Here is a 25,871-nt window from a genome sequence, read left to right as displayed (position 1 = left end):
TTTCTTTGGTACTTTTGTGAGGTTAGAAATAAAGTAACTGAAATAAATTCCATGAAACAAATACTGATACACAAATACAGAGTTAACTGCTTTAACTCCAGATTTTAAGCCTCTCACTCTAAAAAGTTACAAAATGCATACTTGAAAATAAGTAATTTGCATTGAGTCCCAGTACAATATATTAGAACAAAACCACACCCATTACTAAACCATAAATGGTTGAATTGCATCCTCCTGTGATTCTTGGTGTTCACGGCCTTGGGTAATATACTTTTATTTAGTTATTCATTTTCCCAAATGCAGAGGAATGTAAATAACATCACATTTAATTTCGCTAATACTTAAACTTGGACATATTTCCATAGACTTGGTGTAACTGTTGTAGCAACTGTCAGTAATTACTGGAAATGGGACTTGCATCCTCAGAAGTAATATACATCAATTTCAGTTTTGCCTGTTTACACATCTTGCAATCAAACCCTGAATCCCCAAGCATGGCTGCAACAATTTATAGGGGTTGGAGGAAGGAGGATGCTTTTGATACTTGGAAGAAGTGATCTTTGAGTTTTCTGTAACATACAAGGAGTTCAGTGTTGGCAAGAAGGTCTTGTGAAAAAAGGAAAATGATAATAAAAACAATAGCATTATTAACTGTGCTCTGTCTGATTATTGAGCAGATCATGCCCTGAGGAGGGTTATGTTTTTTGCTATGTGGCTGGAGAAATTGGTGCTGAGTCTGGAGTGCTGAACCCTGCATAGCCATGCTTCATGGAGGAGTCCATGCTGGCTCTAGATGCACATACTGCTTCTTTGGGGGGAACTGACGGACTTTCAACAAAATTGCACTTCGCTGTATACATATCTTTAGATCTCCTTGTGTCCTTGTGCTCCTGTTACACTGAAGAATGATGGAGGCACGGCACTACAGAACATCTGAAGGCTTGCTATTCCTTGTCTAGATGCAAAGACTACTTACCTGGAGAAAAAGAAACCACCAATGATTTGCTAATGCCTAGATCATTCAAGGGCATGTTTTTTTTTTTTCTTCCAAAAAGTGACAAAGCTGATCAGAGGATTGACCATTATATAACATTATATAATGTTTAAAAAGAAAGGTAGAAAGCAAGGTTCGAGCAGAGGATGCCAGAGACTTGTGTTCTGTGCAGAACCATGACTGATCACAGCATTCAGGATTTCTCTGTCAGTGGTATTTATTTTAAGGGCAAACAAATATTTTGTTTCAATACTTACTGAGAAACTAAAGGGGGAAGTAAAAGAAACAAATTAAACAAACAAACAACAACAACAACAACAACAAACAATTAACAACCATACACATATCCTTTAAAAGGAAACAGTTTATCCCTAAGTATCTTTTCTGCTTACTCATATGAAATGCTTCTGTTCTCCAGGATAAATGTACTGCTCAAACACAGACCTGCAGTCTTAGGCAACAGCCTGTCTTGAAGACTTCACAGTAGAGAAGCAAAAAGTTAGCTGCCAAGGGGAATGCTTGATGAAAATTAACTCTATCCCAACTAAAACCATGATACAACTATTATTATTTTTTTTTATCTAATGCTAATAAAATATAAAGAAAAAAAAGAATTTCACAAAATGTCTTCCTGATTTTTTAATAACTTTGATTACAGATTAAAGAGGCATACTGCCTCTTTTTGTTAAGGTAAGCATATACAGAAATACTGCACGATCAAGATGAGTCTGCATTTTAGATGTCTTCCTGACAATAGTCATTAACAAGCAATAACGAAATAGCTCATTAAGCAAATAACATATAAATTATGGGGTAATTTAAAAATACTTCCAACTCATTACAATAGACTGATTAAAAAGCAGATTTATTTAATAATATCTCTATTTATCCATAATGACATTGAACCTGACTTTCATTCTCCCCTGGAGTCCAAAATGTGGCAACTTTACACATAGTTTTCTCCAGTTTATGTACTGGACCTGGGATGGGTAGATGCTTCTTGACATCTATTCTACTGAGACGGGATGTTAAAGAACATAAATCCATGCAGTGGCAGACATACACACTGATCTGGAAATGGACTCATAGTCTGTGTTGATAGGCTTCAGCACCTGTGTGAAGATATAGGAAAGTTCCTGGGGCTTTCTAGACATTCTTTTGTAGAAACCTCCCCTGAAATGTCCCCTCAGGGAGGGCGAGGGACTGCCCCCACATTATGCTATTGAGAATCTGCACTGTTTAGTTGTTCAGTTAATTTTCTGTTTGGACTCTGAACTAAGAACTTTGTCTTAGAAATTCATTCTTTAAGTAGTGAAGAGCTGCCAGATTAAGGAGAAGTACATCCTCCTCCTCCTCTGACCTTGGTGCTCACTCTGCTGTTTCTCCATTTCTCCCTCTCATCCTCTGCCTGTATGAAGTTTTCTGTCATCTTCTGTGATATATACACTGGAATGTCTTTGGGGCACAAACTTTTTTTTTTTTTTTTTTTTTTTGTTCTGGGATAATACTCTTCCTAGCACAAAAAAGTCCTGTTAGATAACTAGTTTTATTAGTGAGATAAGACTGATAATCTGATTAATTTTGTATGTAGATCCCCTAAGTTGCTTATGCTAAACTTTATATTATGTTATAATATTAAGAATGTTACTGATAAAAACTAACATACCTTTCTCTGCAACAAAGCAAAGCAGTGCACTTATGATGAGAATGAAAGGATGCTGATGAAGTCTGAAGGTACAGAAGAAGGAAACACTTGGATAAAGAAAAAATATTTCCTATATTAGCCTACAAAACAAAAAGAGAAGAGATAAATTACTTTATCTCTTTAAAAGGAGTCATAAAACGCTTCAACAGCATCCTTCTACGCATCTAGGCCTCCATCCAACAAACCACATAACCATCTGCTTGGCTTCAGTCAACCATTATATCACTGAAATCTGTGTACAAGTCAATCCATGGAGTTAAGCATGTGCTTAAGTGTTTTACTTGAAAGGTTACAGGGTCTTATTCAAATATGGAAAGAAATGACATCATCCAGGTCTTGCAGAACATAAGTGTGAGTCACTGTCCTGCTGGATTATAAATCAGATTTATTCATGTAGTGCTAGTGGTCTTGTCTCACCAGCATTCAGGAGTGTATTTAAACTAAATCTTGGTGTAGCAGTGATTACTTAACTGAAGACAGGTGCCTCTCACTTTCAGAGTTCAGTTCTTGAGCTTTTTCTCCATGAATAGCCATGAAGTACATTTAGTCATATAATCATTCCAAGTAGCTTTCAAACTGCTGATCTTTGCAAGTGAGATTATACCTGATTTGAAAAACTAAAAAGCCCATTGTTTTGCCTTAGGCCATTAGTGCTCTAATTGACCATTACCTAACTAGAAACATGTATCCATTATTGCTGTTATAAGTATTTTTTTTTTCTTATGTCTTTTTTTTTTTTTTTTTTAACTGAACTATATAGAAATGAGAAAAAATCTATGTAGAAATGTCTACTTTGGATTTTTTTTTTTTTTTTTTTTAATTTCTTAATGGCTTGGTGCCCTTTTTAGTGGTTAGTTTTCCTGGGGTACTTAAAGAATTACTTACTTTTAGATTTGAATTTTTTGCATCAGGACTGCTGAGTTAGCTATGCTAAGTAAGGACTGGATTGGAGTAGGTGTTCAAATTTCTGTACGTTGTTGTGAGCAGTCAGTCATTAAAGATGGTGTGATAGCCAAACCCAAAACTCAGAATCTGGAAACATTTGGATTTTATCATCTTGTCTAAGGAGGAGGATGTGTGACAGAGAGATTGATGCCAATGAAAACAATGAATCTCTGGCAAGAGAGCTATTCAAAAAAATAGTTTCCTTGGGAACTGCTTTATACTTCATACATGCTATCTTTGAGATAACAGCATTTTCTTATCAAAACACCCACATGGCAGCATGCACCTGTTTGTATTTTCCCCCAATGTTTCAGAAGGAGAGAAAGGTTACAAAAAATTGATCAGTCCTGAATATTTTCCCTTTCTTCTGACATGTTCCTTCCTACTACAATAATTTTCCCTCCCAAAAGAAAAGGCATAAAGGTTTATGTATGTCACTTATGCATGTTGCTTATGCTGCTTAACTCATGGTACTGGTTAGAGTTAACATTTAAAGGCTGAGAAGTGATCTAATGTCCCTGAAAGACTTTTTCATGATTGGGGAATGTCATGTAACTTGTTTCCAGTGCTTGATAGAGTCTTTCATATTTAAAACAAAGATTGACGTGATAATTATGTTCCAAAGGCTAATACAAGTTTCATTTTCTGATGTTGACAGCTGATACCAACTTTGTTTACCTAAAGTTTGCTTGTACTAAGATGAAGATACATTGCCTTTGACTCCAAGAAATATGCAAAAGAAGTTTAATGAATCACAAGTCCTGAAAAAACCAAATATTTCTAAAGAAAACAGAGGTGAAAACAAATAAACATTGATTATTATTATTATTATTATTATTATTCTACGATGCAGGCACTTCACTGTGCTATTATTTCTATGGAGTCTTGAACACGTGCTTGCTTTAGCAGTTTGGCATACAAATTATGACCTAAAATTTTAAAAGCAAAAACTATTCTAACTATGACACCCTGTATAGTGCTTACCCCAAATTCTGTGCAAATTCAAAGGACTCATTTGATCTATGATGCAGTACAAATTCAAGAAATGGCCTCCAAAGAGAGCTATTGCAGATTCCTGAACTAGAAGTTAGCTCTACATTTGGGCTGGAATCCTTACCAGCTTCCAGCATTTTGGGATGGACTTTTGAGATCTGTGTATTAGTATAATTTAGCATCTGACTGACTGCCTTTAGCATATTTCTTCTCATAATACTCTATTTTCTCATATAAACGTAGCAGTTTAAAAATATATGGTGGTATATATCATACCTAATTTTAGCTATCTAAATGCAAAATATTTTGTCTGCAATGTCTATACACTTTGAACAGTAAACAGCATTAGTCAACTATCTCCAGAGAATACTTCTTGACACCCTATAATATCTGTATAGAATAGTTTAAAAAACTCTGAAATGCCTTTTTCTTTCGATTGACGAGGGTGGGAGGATTGATGATTAAGTTGGACTGAATAGAGTTTAAGGCCTGAAGTTTGTTGCACAGAATGTGGACCAGGGAACAAGAAGATGCCCTGGAGATCTCACATCTCTTTGTAGTGTAGAGGCCCTGTTTTTAGAAGAATAAATTGGTCCCAAAGAAAAAGCGAATAAACAAACAAAGACATTTCTTTTAACCACATACCAAGATTTTTTTTTTTTTTTTTTTTTTTTTTTTTTTTTTTTTATGGAACCAAATACTCAGTTTTAAAATATGCAACTTTGGAAAACAGAGTTTGTTTTAGTTTAGTGATAATGTCTGGTCACAAAAATTTTAAGCCGATTATTTCTCCATCTCCTACTCACAGTAATTCCTGATAATCTAGTTATTGATATTCTTCTGGGTGTCTACAAAAAGAAAAGCTTCTAAATGAGTGAAAATTAAGCCAGTCAATACATGTAAACCAAATGATGATTTACTCTTTTGAAACAGATGTATTTTTACTACTGCTCTTTTGGTTAGTGAACCACTGGGTGGTGAGTATAAAATAATTTGACCAATTACAATTATAGTATACAGCTGTATTGCAGTCTTTATTGGGAGTAAAAATATCCGCTGATTTGTGTTAGTGGGAAAGCATCTGTAATCTTGCTGAGAAATAGAAATGACAGTATTTTGGCTTAATTGTCCTTTATCACTGATTTCTGTTTACAACCACAAATTTCAAATGGTGATTTTTATATCTCTATATCTGTGTTTTCTTAGCCTTATTTCAGAGAGGGGGAAAAAACAACAGCAACAACAACAACATAAAAAAACCTACCCCCATAAGACCTCCCCACCCTCAAATATATATATATATAATTTAAAACACCCACAAACCACTGGTGAAACTCTGAGTCACGTAGGTATAAAAGACTTCCTGGTAGCCTACTGGAATTGTTGAAGAATTCAGAGAAACTTGGTAGAACTGGAAAAAATGATTATGCAAATACTAGTGACTCATGCTGACCCATCTTTTCTTTGGCTTTACAGTTTTGCAGCTGCTTGCTTTTGCCTTAGTAAAGATAATCAATTAGTTCAGTCCAGATTATAGGATTTTAACACAAGCAATTTCACTGGATATGAAGTCTGTTGACTTAACTATAAACTTCATACAGGTTATATGGAAAGATGTACAAAACTGGATTTGCCAGAGGGAGTCAAAGCATGCAATGTTTTTGGAGACAGTACTCTTTTTCTTGTTGTTTATCTCAAGTTCTGTAGTTTCTGGTGATATAAATTAATATTAATTGCCTCTACATGCTTTGCTGATCTTGGTATGGCACATTAAAAGCATAATCCCCTATCTACTGTAGTCAGTGGAAGATTTTTCCACTTCGGTCTTCAGGAACAAAATCAAGTCTTAACTAAAACATTGTGGTCTTTCAATTTACCTTGTGAATGACCTAGGGGAAAATATAATTCTGTTTTTATTTTATTTTAGTGCTTATCCATTTTTTGTTCAATTGTTTTGTGTGTGGCCTTTTTATTTTTTTATTATTTTTTATTATTATTTTAGATTTCTTTTTATTATTATTTTAGATTTAGGCCTGAACTTGTCCTTCTTGAACGTGGGTACCTCACAGAAGAGCCTGATTTTTTTTTTGCCTTCAGTCAAACCAAGCATCCTCAGCCCCCTTCAGAGGCACATTCATGAGATGCTTCAAATCTTAGGTTCAAAGGACTGTCTGTTGGTGTCTTCACTTACTGTTGAGTGAACACACACCCCTAAATGTGTGAGGTTGGATCTTAGATTCGTTATTAAATGTTGCTGTAGCCATATTCTGTGTGTCAGTATAGTGGGCTTATGTGACAAGGTTTTGGTAGCAGGGGGCAGTAGGGGTGGCTTCTGTGAGAAGGATCTAGAAAATGCCCCGTGTTTGGTAAAGGCCCCACTGCTGACCAGAGCTGAGCCAATAAGTGATGTTGTTTTGCGCCTCTATGAGAGCATATTTAAGACAGGGAAAAAAAAAAAGCTGCACCACACAGCAGCTGGGAGAGTGAGAGGAGTGAGGAACAGCCTTGCAGGTGCCAAGGTCAGTGAAGAAGGAGGGGGAGAGATGCTCGAGGCAACAGAGCAGAAGTCCCCTGCAGCCTGTGGTGAGGACCATGGTGAAGCAGGCTGTCCCCCTCCAGCCCATGGAGTACCACGGTGGAGCAGGGTGCCACTCTGCAGCCCATGGAGGAGACCATGGTGGAGTAGGTGAACCTGCAACGACAGAGACTGCGGCCTGTAGAAGACCCCTGCCAGAGCAGATTCTGGGCCAGCCCTGCAGCCTGTGGAGAGGAGACCACGCAGGAGCAGGTGACCTGGCAGGAGCTGCTGCCCGTGAGGGACCCAGGTTGGAGCAGTTTGCTCCTGAGGAATGGACCCCGTGGTACGGACCCATATCTAGAGCAGTTCTTGAAGAGCTGCTGCCTGTGGGAAGCCCACGCTTGATCAGTTCAGCAAGGACTGCATCCCGTGGGAGGGACCCCACAGCACAGGGGACGAGAGTGACCAAGAAGGAGTGGTGGAGATGAAGTGCTATAGACTGACCATAACCGCCGTTCCCCTGTTCCCCTACGCCGCTTGGGGGGAGGAGGTGGAAGAGGGTGGATGGGGGGGAAGGTGCTTTTGGTTTCTTTCCTTTGTTTCTCACTTCTCTAGTTTGTTAGCAATAGGTAATAAATCTTACTATCTCCCTACGCTGAGTCTGTTTTGCCCGTCATAATTACTGTGCAATCTCCCTGTCCCTATCTGAACCCTTGAGCCCTTTTCATTGTATTTTCTCCCTGTTCCTCTTTGAGGAGGGGGAGTGAGAGAGCAGTTGTGGTGGAGCCTGGCTGCCCACCCAAGTAAAATCACCACAGTCGAGCATGGGACAAATCTTTCTCTGTACCAATTTGGAAAAAGCCATTTAAGAATTTATAACTTACTGATGAAATCTCTGTAAGCTGCAGAAATCTCAGCCTCTATTATTTGGAAACTCCAATTCCCTTGACTTCAATAAGGAGAAATGAAGGATATTTTCTTTTGTTTTGTTCTCAGAAACATTTCAGACTTAACATCTCTCTTGATGTTTTAGGAAAGCATTTATACACAGGTCCATATTCCCTCAGCTTCAGCATGACAGAAGTCCAAATTGGGTTTTAAGTATTTAAATATGTTCATGAATGTGGTCCGTACTTCTGCTTTTATACCTTTCGATAGAGTTATAAAGCTTGAAGAATGGTGGTAGACACAAATAGTCCAAAACTAAATCTTTAAACCTTGTGAAATACATGAGGGTTTAAACACTTATTTTAATTCTTTCCAGAATGTAAAGAAAGTGTTAAAACATAGTCAAGAAAATAGGAAGGAAACTAATTCCAGCGCTTAAACCCTTGTGAGTGTTTCTGCATTGCCTATTTTTTTCCAGCCTTCCTGTTATTTACTGCACTGTTTATGCAAATTAAGAGTGCTCCAGCCAGGGAACGTGAGAAGAGCTAGCTTTATAGCCTGGAGATTAAGGCACTCAGATGAGCTCTGGGTAATCCTCTTTCAGGCTCTTGCTGGCAGTACTCTGCTATCCCTCATTTTGACCATTAATTTAATCTTCACAAGGGGACAAGGGGATTTTTTTTTTTTTTTTAAAGAAAATTATTTAATAAAAAGAGTAGCTTAGTTAATTTTCATTTTGTGTTTGAAAAAAATACAAGCAAGTTCCCAAGTATAAAGACAGGAAGTCAAGAGAAGCAACCAATATTACTTGATAGTCTAAGCTTTCTATAATGTTCTGGAAGGTTTGATTTTCCTTCAGTACAGTGCTGTGTGTACTTTGACAAGAGGTATCATTTCAGTGCATAGCTGGAGTATTAAATCCTCATAGCCTTTAGCACACAAGTTAAAAACCAAACCAAACCAAACCAAACCAAACCAACCAACCAAACAAACAAAAAACACCACACCATAGTAACAATTGGCAAATGTCTAGTACAGCTGCATTATTGGCTATAAAATTGGGAAAACTCATATCCAGGGTAAATGAGATAAATAAACCCACACAGTGTGGCCTCCAAAATGTTTTTAAATCATCATCAATAATGAGAAAAGTTTCTAAATAGCTTAAAGGGACATTTGAAATTTATGTGGTTTGACACTTAAAAATTACATAAATATTCAAAGTAGTATGAAAATAACAGGTCTTGGGATTAACAAAAAATGTAGAGCAATCTGCAGTATAATTCTTAGCCAGTCAAGATTTATTTTGAAAAGAAAATTTCAAACAAAATGCCAGTTTAAGAAAGGGAACAATTTCATTTTAGCATATAAACAAAATCAACAGCCAAGAAAAAAAAATCTGGAGGAGAAGGAAATTGAATTGTGTTAGAGGCTTAAAATGTCAGCTTCTGCTCCATCACCTCCCAGTCATAGTTCAAGATTCAGATAGTAAGCAAAAGTGCTTTGCAGCCTGCAGTTGCTAACTTCACTGTATGCTATATTTGTGTAGGCTATAACAACTTAATTTGAATTTGTTTCCAAAGATTTATTTATTTGTCACCTTATTACTCTTTTATTTGATACTTCTCTTGAACCTTAGTATTTTAACTAATGACTTCATTCTGCAAGATACCAAACGTTATGGCTTATATCCAAGGAAAAACTTTTCAGTACTTCAATGTTAAATGAATTGAATTTTGGGATAAAGCAATAAATCTTACCTAACTCCAGTTGTGTGGTTCTTTTTTTTTTTTTTTTTTTTTTTTTTTTAACAAATCCCCTGCTCCAATTTCAGTCTTCTCTCTTGTGCATTTTGCTTCTGGGCATCTGGTAGGAGAAATTTAGCAATGATTTCTGTGCAGGACGGTCAACTTATCTTGGACCTAACCAGGGTGTCAAAGCTAGCATATCTTTTTGATGCGTTATGGATGTGTTATTGGAGGTTCTCTGTGGTCAAAAGACAGCTTTTAATTTTTGTCTCTTCTTATCAGTCTCCTGACATCTCAGGACTATGTCATTACACTGTCTATCCTTCAGGTGTGTAGCTTGGGCATTAACTTTAATTTGAATGTCTCTTTAAGCTCTTTCAGCTAGGATATGACAATATCTTTCAGATTATTGCCCTCATGACTTTCAAATGAATGACTGAATCTACCTTCCAGTCTCATGTGCATTAATTACAGTGGGGTGCTTTTCTCTGTCTGGGAGATATGACCTGGCCTCACCCTTGTCAATGTTGAATTCTGCTGTCATAAGCATTATTATTCTAGTCTGTATCTTGAATACGGATAGTGGATATCCTCTGTCCACTCTCTTTCAGTTTCCCTGATGTTTCCTCACTCTGAGGCACACTTGCCTTCTTTAACTTCAAGAGCTTTATGTCCCACATCTTCCTATTTGTGATTAAATTTTGACTTGTGCCTCTAGCTGATGATATCTACTGTCATTGACCCATTCATTGGTCATTGGTTCACTTATTTCATAATCAAACAAACATTTGGGGTCTTTCTCCCGTGCCGTCCTTTGTACATGGAAGAAACTACCTGTGAACAGCTAAAAAACATTTTGTTTCTCTACTTCATACACCTACACAAAAGATCTCCTTTACTGTGATTTCACTGTTTTTTTTTTTTTTTTTTTTTTTTTTTTTTATTTTTTATTTCCATCATGCTTACTGTATACTCTCAAAATTTCTGTGTATTTCTATTTGTCTGTAGCTATCTTTCTTCTAATGTCTTTTACATGGGTTATAGCATCCTTGGTGTAGCACTAATCTTTCTTCTAGGATTTTACAAATTCTAGACTGCAGTAACACAAATAATGTATCTATAAGTAAATCTTTTTGAAAAATAAGTCTAATCTAGAACACAAGCTGCTATAATCAGGTTAAAAATGTTCCTTGAATCTGTGGTATGAAAAGTGGTTAGTTTCTAAATCAATGCTAGCTACTCTATATGTTTTCATGTTAAACTTGCTTTCTTAGCAAGATGAGATGTATAGTAACTTTTCCTGTTTAAGAGCATCCATTTCAAAATATTGCTATCAAGGAACAAATATAAACACCATTTATTTGATGTTTTTACTGCAAATGAAAAAAAGGCTGAATTTTGTGATCTTGGAAAACAGACTTTAATTAAAATAATTTCCAATTTCCATGTCTTCCTAAGCGTGTTCTTTCTAAAGGATTAGTTTAGGAGATACATACTAAGCTCTGGAGCCATCTTCTCTGTGATAACATTATTTTGCTTAAATGCTACTGAATAAAAGATGGTATTTAAACAACAGCAGACTCTAAGAGATTCTAATCACTGACTCATTTCCTAGATGTGGAGTGCCCTTCATTCACTTCCTCTTCTGCTTCCAGAAATGACTTCTTTCTCTTAATATACTATAATTCTCATGATCAGATCAAATGGCAACTGTGAACAATGACTACAGGAGATGTTTCTAGTGTTTACAGTTGGAGCTGACAGAAAACTATTTCTTTTCTTTTTCTTTTTCTTTTTCTTTTTCTTTTTCTTTTTCTTTTTCTTTTTCTTTTTCTTTTTCTTTTTCTTTTTTTCTTTTTCTTTTTCTTTTTCTTTTCTTTTTCTTTTCTTTTTCTTTTTCTTTTTCTTTTTTTTTCTTTTTCCTTTTTCTTTTTCCTTTTCTTTTTTCTTTTTCTTTTTTTCCTTTCCCTTTTCCTTTCCCTTTTCCTTTCTTTCCCTTTTCCTTTCCCTTTTCCTTTCCCTTTTCCTTTCCCTTTTCCTTTCCCTTTTCCTTTCCCTTTTCCTTTCTTTTCATATTCATTTTCTTTATCTTTCTCTTTTTCTCTTCCAAGCTTCAGTAAAACAAAATACAAGGATAGTTGTATCAGTTTCATCAGTTCATTTGTAAACTTACAATGCAGTGATTTGAACTAATCTGTAGATTTCCATGGGTACTGATGTCTTACTTAAATTACATACTGTATATGTTATTTCCTATTTTCTTTGCAACAACTTGGTTGAACTTATAAACATATGCTGCAGGACAAGATATCTGCCCTTTACAATCTAAGGGTCTGCTCTACCAGCAGCCTTTCATTTGACATATTTTAATAAGAGTTGTCTTCTATGGCTATGTCCCCATTTAATTTTCATGTATCTCAGAACACTCACCCTTGATTTGTACTCAAACCATTCACCAGTTTTTTATCCTGTCATCTCCAGACAACGTGAATGTACTGCCTATTGTGAATTTTCTGTTTTTCTCTTTGGTCGTAAATTCTCTTTATGCAACTGAGTGGTTCTTGCTGACATTTCTAAAGACTTCTTCCTACCTGCATCAAAAAGCATAGTCCAAATTCATGGCCTGTGATCTATCAGGTGACTTAACACCCCTCATCATTATTACAGTCTTGATTTCATTGATTTTCGTGATTGCATTCTGTTTTGTCAGCTTTTGCAACTCTATCACCTCCAAAGTCTCTTATTATTACTTGAAATGACCATTGGGGTTGAAATTGTATTTCAACTCATTAATTCTCACACTTCTACCTTTCAGATTCTCTCCCCCATCCCACCTGAGGAGAGCGAGTTAGTGGCTGTGTGGTACTGAGCTTCCTGATGGGTTATACCACAACAAAATCAAAGAAATCCTATCATTTTCAAATATTTTGACAAAATATTTTTCAAAATATTCTTGACTTCTTAGTTGTGTTAAAACCAAATGAGAAAAGGGCAAGCATTTTTTCTGAGGTTTCTACTCCCTCAGCCTCAAAGAAATTAAAAAGGAAGATGAGACAGGAAAATCTCATTGAATTCAAGGAAGAATCAGAACTCTTTTTTATTGTAAATATTCAACTGTGTCATAAGGCACAAAAAATAGTCCTACAAGAAGAATGTTCCCAGCCTCTCAATAAATACCACAACCACAAGGTAAATTGAGCAACCAAAGTGACATCTGCTACCTTATTCACCTCTGCTTGTAATACATTACTCTCTCTTCGATTGTACCCTTTCTGGGACACAGGTTATTTCTGTGTTCATTCAATACCCAAGACAGCTGGACCGTGACTGGAATAGTGTCTTTTGTATTCAGAGGACAGAGCACAGAAAGCTCACTACTCTGGACTTTGGGAGAGCAGACTTTGCCCTCTTCAGGAATCTGCTTGGTAGAGTACCATTGGACAAAGCCCTGGAGGGAAAAAAAGGCCCAAGAAAGCTGGTAATATTCAACGATCACCTCCTTCAAACTCATAAGTGATGCACCCCAACAAAGAGGAAGTTGGGAAAAAATGCTAGGAGACCTGCATGGATGAACAAGGAGCTCCTGACCAAGCTTAAACAGAAGAAGAAGACATTCAGAGAGTGGAAGCAAGGACAGATAGCCTGGGAGAGAGAGAGAGATATTGTCCAAGCAGCCAGGGATCAGGTTAGGAAAGCCAAAGATCATTCAGAATTAAATTTGTTCATGTACATCAAAAGCAATAAGAAAGGGTTCTATAGGTACACTGGTGATAAAAGGAAGACTATGGAAATTGCAGGCCCTCTCCAGAAGGAAAAGTTAGACCTGGTCACCTGGGATATGGGGAAGGCTGAGGTACCTAATGACTATTTTGCCTCAGTCTTCATCAACAAGAGCTCCAGCCAGAAGGCAAAGGCAAGGACTGGAAGAATGATGAACCACCAGAGTAGGAGAAGATCAGGTTTGAGACCAGCTAAGGAACCTGAATGTGCACAGGTATATGGGGCCTGAAGAGATACATTCATAGGTCCTGAGGGAAATGGCAGATGTAGCTGCTGTGTTCAAGGCCAGGGTGGATTTGGCTTTGAGTAACCTGTCCTGGTGGGAGGTATCCCTGCACATGGCAGGGGATTGGAACTGAATGGGCTTTAAGGTCCCTTACAACACAAACTATTATATGATTGTATGATTCTATGGCATGAATTCAGTATGATTTTGGGGCAATAACATTTGCTTCTGTTTTCTTCCATCACTTTTCAAACCTAAAAGTATATTAATAAAATGTGGTGGTTGGGTTGTTATTGCTGTTTTCTGTGTATGAAAGGTTACTACCCTGACCTCTTAGAGGAGACGACTCCAGGAATGCTTTATACAGACCCACGCATATTCAGTACAATACATACTCATGAAGGAAATAGATAAAATAGCGCTTTAGAAAGTCGAGGCATTGTATATATAAATACATTCTGTTAATATCCTCCACGCTGACCTCTGGTGAATGAATATGCAACAGCACCTTTTCTCACAAGTGTACCTGTGATGAGATAGGAACAAATGCTTTCATGTCTGCCAGAAACACTTCATGGGGTTTAACTGGTGATTGAGAATGGAGAGGGGCAGGCACTGGTGCCATGTCTGTTTTCCCCAGTCCATGAAGTCAGTTAGTAACATGAAGCAGAAATTCAATCTGTATGGAAGAGCACTGTGGACCATGAGAGGTTGTTTGGAACTAACTCTGTTTGCTGGATAATTCAGAAATAATGATGAAAAAGCTCATGACATGCCTGAAAGATAAATGAATCAGAGATGAGAGCAGGAAGAAACCTGCTATGTCAACTTGTCTGTAGCCTGTTGCCAGGGGAAGACTGTTCCTTTCACAAACACAGCCAAATCAGACTTGAAAGCTTCTAGTCTGGGTAAAAAGAGTTTTGTTTTTGCTTGTTTGTTTATTTTAAGAAAGGTGCTGGACAAAAGGTACAGTTTGTGAGATGTATAGCTCAATACAAAATTACCCTCACCAATAAAAATTGGTCCTGCTCTGTATATCTTAACCAGTTTCTGATTCAAGACAATATATATATATTCTTGTGTCTTCTTAGATTATTTAGTTTTTAAGTACCTATTTTGATGGGTTTATGTAACCAAATATTTGGGAAACAAACAAATATTACTACAATTTCACTCAGGAAATTCCATGTAGAATATCTGTACTCTGTTATACAGACAAAGAAGTTTTTACACTCAGTGCCACATAAATAGTGATGGTGATGGACTGATGAGGTGAAAACTGCTATTTGCTCTTTGAAAGGGAAAAAATCCTGTTTTAAAACTTATTGCTGGACAAAGATTTCACAAAACATTTAGTTTCAATCTTTATTCATACAAATGTTTAAAAGTTATGTTTCTATGTCCAGCTTTCTAGTCACATGTATGGAGACCATCAGTCTAGCATCTCTCCATCTGTTTCATCCCACCGTCTCTTCTCTCCAGAGAGAGCTCATGCAAATTGTTACAATCAGATAAAATAGAGTATCTCAGTTGATTCCCTTTCACCCATAATTACATGGATGCAATCAAATAAGTTTGGAGGACTACAGAAGTAAAGTTTCCCCTTTCAGCACTGATTGAATCTGGGACTTTTTATGTAGCTCTCTGCATTTCTCTTCACCCAGTTATGACAGGAAATTAAGAGCTGCCAGTCTAAGAAGCCATTGCATATTAGCTGTTAAAAGGAATATGAATTGGCTGTTGTCATAGGAAATTAAGAATAGGGATTTCCCGCTCGTGACTGATTCTCAAATGGATCAAGTCTAATGTAAATACATTCAGATATGTGGATCCAACAGATCCTTTGTATATTTGGAGAAATATAGGGTGATAAAGCAGTTGTGGTGGAGTTCAGCTGCCCAGCAACATATAAACACCACAATGCTTACTGTTTTATGAAATTCTGAGACACCAGAGAGATAAGTTTTTCACATAGATTTTCAAATCTGACTGATTTTAATTAAAAACAAACCCCCCAAACCTGATTTTTTCCAATGAATGGAATTTTCAATGTCTTTTTAGTTTATAATCTGGATGGGAGGAGACGATGTCAGAGAGACGGAAAAAAGGAAGCACTGTTTTGCCAAATATTTAGGGAAGTGCAGTAGCTTCTTCTCAGTACACTCATTGAAGAAACAAGTTCTAGTGAAACAATTTTTTTTGCAGAATTTATTTTCAACCAGCTCAGTATTTTTTTCTCCAATCCATTTTTTTTTTTTTTTTTTTTCCCAAGTTTAAACTACCCAGCAGGTTTTAATCATTTCTATTTCTGTCAGCGTAGCTGGTGTAGCAGGAGGTTTTTGTCTTTGCTTCACTCATTTCTGAGCACTCCAGCTTTGAAAAAAGGCTGATAAATTGAAGGCATTTCAGAGAAGAGCAACAGAAATGATCGAGGGAGTCAGCAGGTCCTGACTTATGAGGAAAAATCCAAGTAGCTAAATGAGTTTGGTTTGGCAGAAGGGACAGAATAACATAACACCATGCTGACATGAGGCATGTGAGAGAAATTATGTAGTGCAAGAAAGGTGGTTATAAGTAGAAGTAATGGGATGGAAGATTTTTCTTTTTTCTTTGAACCTCTGTGCAAATTTCCTGACATTGAGATATATTGAGTTGTGGAACAGTGTCTCAAGGGATGCAGCTGAAGACTCGTCACTTGAATCATTTGACACTAGAGATGACAAAACACTCACAAGAAAGGAAACAATCTTGTTTTGCTCTCTTCTATTGCCAACATCTGTATTTCCGTAATGCACAATTATGAATTCACTGCAGGGGAAGCTCTGTTGGTAGAGGTAAGACAAATATCCTAGTCAATAGCAAAGAACACAGGAATATAATGCTAAATGTTTCTTGGTTTTGCAAATGTTCTAATTTCAAAGTCTGATTGTACAAAACTCTTCTCTTGAAATGCTTAAGCTCACATACATGAGTGTGATTGAAAACTATGACAAGACACTGATTTCAGACACGCAGGGAAGGATATTTAGTCATTTAAAAATAAAAATAAGGAGAAAAGGGAAAGAAAGGAAGAATTATATTTCATGGGGAAAAGATGACAGGACATGGCTGTTTGTAAACTCATACTGCCAGCTCAAATGACTAAAACTACTGCCATTTGCAGAAACTCATGATCCGGCCCAAGAAAAAACTCTAGCAATAATGTGTTTTCTCCTGGCTTTTTCACACATTCCCTGTTTGATAATTCACAGCACTCTGTCATTTGTTCTCTTTTCTCGTTGCAGATTAAGTGTGTTATTTACTGTTGTCATTTGCCTGCACTGCATTTTGTAGGGGGTCAAGGACAGTTAATACCTACGTGAGCATTTATTTCATCCTGTGGCTATGCAACACATCACATATTTTAACCTCCATTCTGATCACTGATCTGTTTTGTTCAGGGTTTATGGTTTTCATTCACCCTAAGCATTTTTGTATACATAACAGTGGGTATTAAAGCTTAAAAGATCTCATGTCAGTGGCTGGGTTCTCAGCAACCTCTTTTATTCAGTTGCCTAACCACAACTGAACTCAAACCATTAAATATATATTTGTTTCCCTGCTTTTTTTTTTTTTTTTTTTTTTTCCTGTGGATGTGAAGTTTCAACTTATATTTGAGAATCTGGCTCCAGGGCTGTGGACATGTATTATTATAATTATTTACTTATTTATTTATTTATTTTTTCTCCCGCACAAGGTGCTTAAATTTGTGGACTCTATTGTTGAAGAGAAAAAAGTTTTGATCAATATCTTGGTTTTTTAAGGCAGACAGACGCTAGCTTCTTTTCCAGTTATTGCAGCAATTAGCTGTGAAACTTGGGTTAATAATCCACAGAAGCCAATCTCAATATAAACTCTCTCTCTTCTGTCTGCAGGTGGCTGACTATTCCTGATAATCGGTCATTTTTTCTTTACTGCCTTGAACATAATTGTCATAGAGTTAAAGTAGACATCTGAACATAGGACTGAGAAACTTATTTTATGTATCTCTCCCCATCTAAATGTTAGTGGGTGTGTGCTTATTTGAAAACTTTCGAGATTTAAATGCAGTTTTAAGGTACTATGGTAGATCTATGTTTCTGGTCTCTGCTTCTTGCTTCTGCAGTGTTCAAAGCCGACTTCCATCCAGAAAGTTAACATTGCAATAAAGTTATTTGTAGAACTATTAAGGATGCATGTGGAGTGTGACAAGCATGATTCTATTTTGATTTACTGTTCAAACTAGAGGAGATTTAATTCTACTTATGTGCATCTTTTTTGTGCATAAGAGAGTCTCTTGTTCATACCTAGACCAAGAGAAGCAGTATCAGAGAAGCTGAAGGATGGGATACAAAAATAACAGGTTTTGAAATATAAAATAATGTAGAAAGTTACTTGTTGATGAACAGAAGTTACTAAGAGAACAAAGGGAGAGGGAAAGGAAGGAAACTGTAGTGAATTCAGTACTGATCTGATGTTGAAAAGCTGTTAGTGAAAAATGAAAAAGCTTTGTGGAAACCAGTTTAAGATGCTATTGTTTACAAAGGCCTCAAATTATTTTTAACTCCAAATTACCCCCAAGTAGGTACATATTTCTTCCTTTCCTTTATGAGTCTGCCAAAATTCAACATTCTAGCCTGCTTCTAACCTTCCCCATGAGGCTCATTCCAATCCTCCTTGGAAGTCTTAAGAAAGGCTGGACTGCTGAAATGCTTGGCACTTTCATGAAGATGATTGAATAAGAAACCACTGCAATAAAAAATAAATAAATAAAAAATAATAATTAAAAAAAAGAGAGAGAGAGAGAGTAAGGCGGGGGGAGCACAGTTGTGATTTTTACTTCTCTCTCTCTCTATATATATATTTTTCTTTTCCAGAAAATGTGGTGAGCTTGTAGTACAGTGCTCAAGTTTAGCTGGTTTATCTTTAAGAAAACAGCTCTGTGCCACACAGAACAGCATGCTTCTGAAGATACATACTTCTTTAGCCCATTTAATGCAGAAATTAAATGGGTTATTCTGACCCTGGGCAAGTTAAAAAAACCTCATTAAAAGTAGATGAGGGGAAATGCCTATTTGTGTAGACAGAAATGGGAAGGAAAGGAAATATATTTATGGAAAATATAAGAATGAGTTTGAGAGAAATACTTTTGAAAATTAAACCTCACTGTACTATTATATTCAGGTATCCAATGCAACAATGAGTAGAATCTTGTTGCATAATCAAACACTAGGATCATTACTGTGGAGACAAAATACCTTGGGTTTAGACCATGGTCCAAGGAATGTTTCATTATTTACTTAAAGTATAAGAGCATCAAGAGAAGGATTTTGATCCATTCTGTACATTCTCCTCATCCTGCAGTTCTGATGTTGTCAGAAAATTTCAGTTTATTCCCTCTCATGCAGGGGAACAAGCTAAACCTAGAATAAAAGCTGAAAATACTTAGTGAAGTCAATTAATTATATGGATATCTTTTCATGGTCAAACCTAAAGTTTTTATTGTAAATTCACCATTAAAATTCCTTCCAGTTGTGATCTTCTCTGCAAACTGTGAGAATATGGCCATTCTTTTTTCTTAGCTGATACTGTTCTGTGACCTGACCTATACGCTCTTGTTGAAGAAATTTTTATGATAAGGTTTCTTGCCTCCTGTCATATAGGCCTAGGTCTAGGTATGACAAGATGTAGCTAGTTCTATTGGCTTTTAAAATCTTTGAACCTAGTGCACAAAACAAAACAAAACAAAACAAAAATCTAATTGTTGTTAACTCATTCTGAAATAAACTCCTGCATTTCCTTCTGCATTTCTGATCTCATGTCAAAATTGTTGCCTCGTTAACAAGTTAATCCGGGAGCAGTGGAAAGAAGTCTTCTATAAGGGGTCCCTGAGTCTGACAATAAGCTTTTTTTGCAGTATATCTTTTCTGGTAGTGGGAAAACTACTTTTTCTCTGTTTATTAGGTTTACATGGCAAAGTTTTGCTAGCAGGGAGCTATGGGGGTGGCCTCTCTGAGGAGTCCAGAAGCTGCCCCATGGGAGCTTAAAGGGCCAATTTCAGCCAGCTCCAAATGGACATGTTGTGACCAGAGACAAGCCAAAAAATATTTTTTTTTGAACCTGTGTGAGAGGAGATTTAAGAAAGGGGAAAAAATTGCTGCACAACAGCAGCTGGGAGAGTGAAGAATGAGAACCAGCCTCAGAGCCCACAAGGTGAGTGCAGAAGAAGGGCAGGAGGTGCTTGAGGCACACAGCACAAGTTCCCCTGTGGCCTGTGGAGAGGCTCCTGGTGGAGCAGGCTGTCTCCCTGCAGCCCATGGGTCCCACAAGGAGCAGACCTCCACGCTGCAGCCCGTGGAGGAGCCCCCGGTGGAGCAGGTGGATGTGGCTTGGAGGAGGCTGTGGCCCATGGAGAACCACGCAGCAGCAGGGGGTCTGGGTTTTTTAGTTTGCTTTTAGTCTCTAACTGCTGTAGCCTGTTAGTAAAAGGTAATAAATTACATTAATCTCCCTGTGCTGAGACTGTTTTGCCCATGATGATAATTATTGAGTGGTCTCTTTGTCCTTCTACAGCTGAGTAAAATCACCACACTTTGGACACCCGCTTGTATGAAGCTACTAAGGACTTTTTTATAGGTCAGCTCTCTTGCCAAATCTGTAATTTTTTTTCTGAAGATATAAAAGTTGGAGAACATAGAGATGTGTACACACAGAGATATTGTGACTGCATAAACATAATTTCCTTAGAAATGTGGGTGAAAAAAACTTCCCTCGTTTTTATTTTCAGGCAGCCTTTTGAGATTGGGCTGCGTGCTCCAGATACAGATTCCCGCTCCTTGGCCCTTTGGCTTTCATTGCAACCTCTACTCTGACAGTGCAGGCAAAAACTTTTTCCTGTGTAATACATGTTGCCTGGAGCAGTAGTGTTACCTCTTTCTGACTTTACTCAGTTCTTCATGTAATTTTGTGTGTGTGTGTGTGTGTGTGCGCGCGCGCAGAAGCTTCTTATGTTCATGCTCTCCTCACTACCCTTCCCAGTCCCATTTGTCATCTGTAAGGGTGCTGTTTTGCCTTGTCAGATTTGTGGGGATGCATGGCTGACACACAGTAAATATACATTGTCCAGGCAAATTGCCACTTTGCTCTCAGGGGCATTAGAATGGTTGGTATTAAAAAAAATAAAACAGTCCTTCTGAAATGATGCATCCCTTCAGCAGATGCAGCCCCACTGAGAGGATTTGTTAGAGGAGTGCTGGATTAGCTACAGCAAGAACAGAATCATCAGAAAGAAGGATAACCTACTTTCTCTCAACATTTCTCTGCCACTTGATTTAGAGGCCAAGCCCTGAAAGGTACCAAAGCACTTATCCTGCATGCTGAAGAGCTCCTACACTCCTCTAAGGTTTTTGTTATGCAATGAAACTGGAGGATATGGAGACTGGAGCAGGGCATGCCTATGATAACCTAATGCCTGCAGCGGGGACTGTGGGATACAGACACACAAAGTCAGCCTAGAAAGCCATGTTTATGCCAGCCACTGTCTGAAGTATTTTTTTTTTATTATTTATTATTATTTTTATTATTATTTTTTTTGTGCAGTCTGGCTACACATTTTCTGGACATCCACATGCTGTGGATGTTGTGCTGAACAAAGAAGACTTACTGCCCTGGGTACCCATACTGGATTTATTGTTTCTTCAGGTTCAGGAATTTCTGCACTGCACTGTTTTATATGGAGTAGACAAAGCCTACTTTCACTCCATTACCTTCCCCATCTTCCAAAATATTTATAACCAGCTCAATACTGCAATTCTTATTGTCTGTTATTTAGCTACATGGAGTTCAAGAGATCATTCCCTTGCTGATTAGAGCAACTAAATAAATAGTACAGCTTAAAGCAGACATTTAATTCATACAACAATTTTCTCTATGAATTTATATATGGGCCATAGCCTCAACAAGCAAAGTAGGAGTTACACCACCTCATGCCACCTGAAGATATCAGTCCGTCTGAAACCAGATCCTAATCTATGATAAGTGGCCATGAAAAAGCAGGATAATTCTAGGATAAGTAAAAGTAGTTTATGCTGACTTTTCAGGGCTTGATGTTTTGCGACCTGCACAAGTAATGGTGTTGTATTACCTTCTAGAAGTTTTATTCTACTAATTTCTTTGTAAATTAACCAAGAATCATTTAAAATGAAAGTTTTTCTCCCTCCAAGCTGTTAAAAAGTGATATGGGAATACAACAATGTTAGAATTTTCACACTGCTACGGCCGCTTTGAGTTTTCATTAAAAAGTTGATGTTCTCAGTGCCTCCAGCCAAAATTCTAAACAATGTTAAAGCAGTACCATTCATGCTGCTATAGGAAAGGCTGCTTCTGTATTTCCATTTCCTACCCCATTTCCAGGAGTATTTTCAATTGCTGTAAATATTTGAGTTGAAACTTGGTATACAGTGCACTGCATTACCCCTAGAATGGTGATTTTGCAATGCAATAATAGGTTTCTTTGTGAGGCAAATACTTTCCCAGTACAGAACGCTTCAGTCATGAAAACCTTGCCTGCTTCTGCACCCATAACTCCCCAAGAACAACATTCTTGGGAAGATTATGAGAAAACTGCATTGCTCTCCAAGAAGAGAGGGAAACTTTCCTGTATTATTGTACAGACTTGCTTGGAGTGGAATTCTCTCACGATTTTAGTTGTGTGAAAATTAAGCATGTAGCTGAATTTCCATGAGCCTACTCCTACTGAAGTCAATGTTACCCTCTGGAGATACCTAGTTACTTATCAACTTACTCTTTAGAGTTTACTTCTCTCACCTCTAACCTCCCTACAGTAATAACAAAAAACAGGCTAACTCTAGAGATTGGAATTGGACCCTTACCACTAAAGAAGGTAGAGAAAAGCAAGTATGTACCACACAGATGGAGACTTCTTCTCAGTTTGCCTTCCTTGTTCAGCAGACTTGGAGAATGGCTGGCTGAAAGGATGTCCTGGAGCTTGGTCCTGTCTGGAAGGGGGTGCATGTATAGAGCATTTAATAACTTTAGCTAAAGATAAAGTCCTAATCTGTACCCTCATCCCCCAACAAGCATCTGTACAATGTCATGTAGAGAGATCTTGAACAATTTAGGAAGTACCTGAAGATAAATCTGTGGATTTTTTTTCCCTTGAAAATACAATATTGTTAGTAATAAATTCCTTTAAAAATAAGTTGTTTTCTTGAAAAATGATAGTGTACATAAATTCAGTATTGGGCAAGTTTACTTTTTGTTTGTCTTTCAGAATGAACAAGGTTATCCCCTCTCAAAGTGTTGCCTGCCTCAGAGTTAAGTTACAGTGGCTTTATAAAGTAGTTTTGAAGTATGTGTGAGCAAGCAAGTCAAATTTTTTCTTGCAGTTAAAAACAACTAAGGTTACAGCAAGAACAAAAAAGGATTACAGAATTATTAGTTCATTTTATGGCTTGTTGAACAAAAAAGGTATGAACAGAGTTTTTATTTTCCTCTGTGTCAGTAATGAAATACTAATGAAATTAATTCATGTCTTATAACAAGAATGTGTTGGGAGTATGAATCTAATTTTATTATTTGGCAGAAAATTATAATCTGATTAATCTGATTTCCTTTTTTTTTTTTTTTTTTTTTTTTGTTCCCATGGATGTTTATCTTTCTCAACTAAGTTTCAACATAAAATAAGCTTTCAGATTAAAGAAGAGAGTAGTGGTTAAAGAATTATATCTCTTGATTCCAAACTGTCACATTGTCTGGAGATATCATGTTAGGTAACTTCATGGATTGCAGTTTGGCCTGTTCTAAAATGGGTAAGAAAAACTCATGCTGAATCATAGTCCTTGGTGCTATGGCTAGGTTAAGGCCATATTTCATTTATCAATCACAATATATCTTTAAACTGTTAACCTTGTTTTTTTTTTTTTTTTTGTTTTCTTAAAGCTATTAACTAAACACAGAGTCATTATAGAAATGTCCTGTCTTGGATCTGAATACCTCGCAAATATGCTGGAGTGGACAAGCCTAAAGACAGACTGTTTTACGAAAGTCTTTTTTCGTGAGTCATTATAGGATTCTTCAGGGTTAGGTTCACTTCCCAATATCTGAGACGGGATTTCTTGTGTTTGCCAAGATGGTGCTCCTGCTTCAGAAGTTGTCAGGTATCTGCTCAGTTAGGAGGGATGTAGCACACACGTACGTGTACACTTTATAGCTTCAGATGGCTGATTGTTAGTAAAAGCTGAAAAGTAGCCTACTTGTGGCAGTGTGAAAAGTGGTGAACTTTAGAATCACTAATTGCTGAAGAACGTTGCCAACATTAAACAGAGACCCATCCATAAACACACTGTACAACAGTGTAATTTTATATGACCTTGCTTTTATACTCCATGATGCTAGCAAGTTGTCCCTTCTACTGACTGTGTGATATATAAACATATATGTTATATGTATATAATCACTGTTCTGACTCTCTGCATTCAGTCAGCAATCAGTTAGATGAAGCAGGAGCAGTAACAGTTACGTAGAACAAAAGTGTTGGGCTTCTTTTGAGCAAAACTCAATATCTCGAGTCTTTATCTGAACTAATTACCCCAGGCTCCTTTTGTAGACAGTGAAGACAGATTGCCCATTTTATTGTTCAATTCATCTTAGTCTGAAGGAGCCATACAAAAAACACTGTATGAATTTCATTCTGAATGTAACTGTCTCTCTGCTGACTATAAAGATAGCTTGGAACAATGGGCAAAGAGGTAGATGTCTACACTGAATTTGCCTACTTTGAGTCAAATACAAACATTTTTGAAACTGCATGTGCAAACAAGGTTGGCAAGTCAGATAGAAGCTCTCCTATCTACAAGGTCTCCATAGGAACCCTGAACAATTAGTTTCAGGTTGTGATTACATATGATGAAGATTTTTGTAGAAACTAAGCTTCACACTAAGCTTCATACCACTTCATAATCCCACAATTTGGCCAAGATATGCTTTGTCACTTGAAGGATTATGTTGTGACCTCACTAGCAAATCTGGTTTAAGAAAGCAACATAAATATTTTTTTTTTTAGTCTGTATCGATTTAACTACACAACCCTGTATAGCCAATGAATGGCTGTGACAGGACAGCCAGAGGGAAAGGGTCCTGTGGTGAGAAGAAGACAAAAGAGGTGATAAAACTACTAAGCTGTTGTTGCCATCAAAGCTTTGTAGTGTTGAAACTGCAGTTTGGAGATTTAGCTCTCAGAGAGCTCTTAGGAGACCCAATCTCACTTCCCTTAGCTGCTTAATGTTACATTTTCCCTTAACATTGCATGTTTTGCTGATGATCTTTAAAATTACATCTGTAACAGTCTGTTTTATTTTTTCACCATTTGTGTTTGCTTTTTAAGCTGTGTGCTCAGAAAGGCTTAGTTTTTAAGAAGCAAATGTCAGTTTGATGGAAATGCATACATTTCCATCCACTGAAAGGTGATGCCTACTGTGACCATAAAGATAAATTTCATTGCCTTGATAGATAGTTCATCTCTTGGCTGCCCGGCAAAAGGATGTTGTAGAGACCTTAAAATATTAAGCTCTGGGTGACACACTTTTGCAAATGGTCATTCATCTTTTGATTTTAATTACTATGTGAAATTATCTATCTTTTTTAAAGCTAAAAATAAACATGTAAATGAATGTCTAGCTAATCATAACACCCCTGTTGGACCAGCAGTGTAACAGTTGGAATGATCAACTTGAACTGAGTCACTGTTGTTCTGATGTGCTTTATAAGTGTCATTTTGTGTAATCCAAGTAAAACATGCTATCATGGAGCATGCATTCTGAAAGAATGGGTGTCAGTATATAGACTCTGTTACCTTTTATTGGACTGTCCATAATTCTAGCTGATTTATTATTATTTTTATTGAGAAGCAAAACATAATATTCAGATTAGAAATATTGTGGTGTGTCTGATTTAACAGAAAGGCATATCAGTGCATGAATTGATTTTATTTTTTTCCTTCAAATGTCCATTGTTTCATTTAACAATAACTCTCTATC

At 37.0% G+C, this 25,871-nt stretch overlaps 1 long non-coding RNA gene across 1 annotated transcript in view; it reads left to right on the top strand.

The window, feature by feature from the left end:
• LOC118168168 overlaps window positions 1-25,871 on the top strand; it is a 140,329-nt gene that overhangs the window by 75,648 nt on the left and 38,810 nt on the right. The gene's annotated exons all lie outside the window — the stretch shown is intronic.

Source organism: Oxyura jamaicensis, chromosome 1 (assembly GCF_011077185.1).
Source record: "Oxyura jamaicensis isolate SHBP4307 breed ruddy duck chromosome 1, BPBGC_Ojam_1.0, whole genome shotgun sequence".
NCBI classification, from domain to species: Eukaryota; Metazoa; Chordata; class Aves; order Anseriformes; family Anatidae; genus Oxyura; species Oxyura jamaicensis.
This window is presented reverse-complemented; position numbering and strand designations above follow the sequence as displayed.